Below are 3,428 nucleotides of genomic sequence, written 5' to 3' on the forward strand. Positions count from 1 at the left end.
TAATTTTTATAATAATTTTTATTTATAACAAGAACAAATATAATTATGAAGTGTATTTTATTAAACAAATGTTCTATATTTTTCTCTCAAATCTAAGGTAAAGTTGTAAGTATTTCACAAAATAAGCCTATCAGATCATAATTTTTAATTAAAATATTTAAATTTCAAATCTAAATTTATTAATAATATTTTATTAAAAATTAATTTTAATACATAAAATTAGGTTAATAAATTTTATTAAAGATACCAATTCAATACAAAACTCATTGTTTAATTGAATTTAGTGAGTTGATCAACTTGGTAAGTTTATAAACTAGTTTTATGAAAAGTATGTAACGTGTTGATTAATATCTGAAAAAAAATAAATGTTAAATAAGTGTTGAAAAATTAAGTATTTAAAATTTAAGTTTTAAATTCTATTTAATGTATTATTTAAAATTAGGTATAGAATATAAATACAAATTCTATATTTTGAATAAATATATTCTATATTTTATATGTAATTTCTGAATTAATTACAAACATCTTTAAACTATGACTATCATTTTATATTGATCTCCAAACTTCAAAATGTTCCATTTATATCTTCAAATTATTAATATTATATTAATTAAATCATTTTATTAGTAAAACCGTTAATTTAACTGTAACATGTTTAATCTTATATGATGAAAATTTTGAAGAAATAAAACGTTATGGCGTAATATTTGAAAATTATGATGGGGTTCTTGATGGTGTGTGTACGCATGTAGTGTCAATAACATTTTGTTGAAAACAAAAAAGGCTTCACATGTAACTATGTAGAGATAGCAATAGCAGATGTCATTATCTCCAACCTTGTTTTGGCAGGGCACAACTTGATTGCCTGGTGGAGTCAACAAAATTTTGAAGCTTAAATTAAATTGTATATAGCTATTATAGTAAAAATATAATTTTATTTTTTAATAATTTATATCTTTATAATTTATAAAAAGATTTAATTAATTTTTTATTATTTTTAAGGTTAAAATATAATTTTATTATTATTAATTTAAAATTTAATAAATTATAAAAAATTTAAATGAACTTTTTTAAGAGGCCGAGCCTCTGTTATTTCCTTGGCTCCACCATTACCTATAAATTAATTGAAAATATTAAGAATCCTTTGCAAGATTCTCTGTCAGCTGCATGTCAATTTTTTTTCTAGTTAAAATAAAATTTTTTAAAACATTTAGAAAGATCGAAATTAACCAAAAAGTTAATAAAAAAAAAGAGTGAATAATACAACATATGCAAATCAAACGATGACCAACAAGACATATAAAGTACAGAGATTCCTACAGACCAAAAAAAAAAATAAATAGTAAAATGAAAAATAGAACAACCAATGCTACATCCCCAATAATGTCAATATTCTAGAATAAGGATAATTTCAATATCGATTCTTTTTTAAATAATGTATGATTTCGAGTGTTTTCTTTATTTTATGATATTTTTACCTTTTTCTTATAAATAATTTTAGTTAATTTCATCCCTCCATTTTATGATAATAAATCTAATATGTATATATTCTAAAATTATTATTTAACTTAATCCATTAATATAAATAAATAAAATTATTAGTTATCATTTTTTTTATAAAAAGACATATTGTCAAAAGTGTACATTTATTTGATCATTTATAAAATAAATTATTGGTAATTAATCCTAGATTAATACAATAAAGAGGTTGTTATCACCATTTAAAGATATAACCTCACCCTAAACATAACAAAACGAATTAAAAATAAGTGAGTTGTTTATTCAATTTCAATACATACTTAAATGTAGAGATTTGAGTTCGTAAATTAAATATTTCATGTCAAACACTAATTAGCAATTAAAGCTCGTAAGAAACACACGAAGTACTAACTATACTCAACCAAAATGTCATATCAAATGACCGTCAAGAAAAAAGTAGCTACAAAATCTGGCCAAGATGTCAAGTAACAACTAAACCAAAATCCACCAAACAAAGATCTAAAGCCCCAAATATAGAATTAAAGGCCAACGTCACCATATCACGCAAAGAAATGCTTGCACAACTCCACTTTAGGACAATCACGAAATCCTATCTCTCTGATCATCATTTAAGAGAGTATATGTGAGGTGTCTTTAAACACCAGAGGTAACGTTGCTTGTTAAATTTAAAAGAGTGAAAAAAAATCAAATAAAAATAAAATGAATTAAAAAAAATCAAAATAAGTTAAATAACCTAGATAAAATTAAGATGAAAATGTCATATCCAGGGTAGATCCAACGCTCACACAACCAAATCCACCTTTGGAATCATCGCTCCAACAAAACTCATCATTAAAGCAATTAGTTCATCCATATGGGAGAAAATAAAGGAAGAGGAAGAGAGGGGCGGTGGCTAGCCATTAGTGGCCATCAGATATGAAAAAGTGAGGGAGTTTGAGTTGGGAGATTTATTTTATGTATATATATATATAGAAATAACGGAGGTCTTGAATTGATTGCTATGACCATGATTATTTGTTATCATCATAGTAATATAAATAGTATATTAATCAAATTTAAATATGATGTAAAATACTTGTTGAGGAAATGTAGTAATAAAATAAAAGATATCAAGATGGGTGTATTCAAATAAGGAGATAAGGTTTATACTTGAAGGAAAATTAAGATGTTAATTATAATAATAATAGTATCACTATAACAGGATCAACTTTTAATGGCGATTATAAAACAAATTCCACTGTTAAGAATTCATACGGCAGCGTTTCTACCTCAATTGCTGCAGAATGTCGTCACTACCGAGGTGTTTTAGTCGATAAACGCCGCAAAATCATATAATTCACCCTCCAATTAGTTTTTTTACTAGAATGATATTGGTGTTGGAACACAGGTACGCGAGTGGCGCAGTAAAAAAATTATTTCAACAATCACAATCCATAGATTCATGCACGAGGAATGGAATTGAGTTAAGAAAGTTGGAAATATACCTTACAAGATCTGAAAACAACACTGCTACAGGATTGATTTCACTATCGATGCCGCAAACCTTAGCCACAGCGAACAAGTTCCAACCTTTATGTGAGCCACCCAGAAAAGATCGATCAGTAAACCTCACACGTCTTTTCTGAGATATAAAACTTTGTTGTTGTTATATTTCAGATAACCTAAAATTGGGATTTAACTTTCCTTTGTATTCAAAACTATTTTGAATGGTAATATGCTCCTTTCTAAAAGGAGATATCAGTTTATTTTAAAGATTAATCCTCATCTTTGTTTAACCAATTTTTTTAAATACCATATTTAATAAATTCAGTAAAGCATATTTATAACATTAAAATATGTGAAATATATTTTCATATTATTTTAATTGAATCCTATGTACATGCATATCAAGTATATACACATATCATTTAATTTTAATATTGTTAAGT

This window comes from Gossypium hirsutum, chromosome A08 (genome assembly GCF_007990345.1).
Source record: "Gossypium hirsutum isolate 1008001.06 chromosome A08, Gossypium_hirsutum_v2.1, whole genome shotgun sequence".
Lineage (NCBI taxonomy): Eukaryota > Viridiplantae > Streptophyta > Magnoliopsida > Malvales > Malvaceae > Gossypium > Gossypium hirsutum.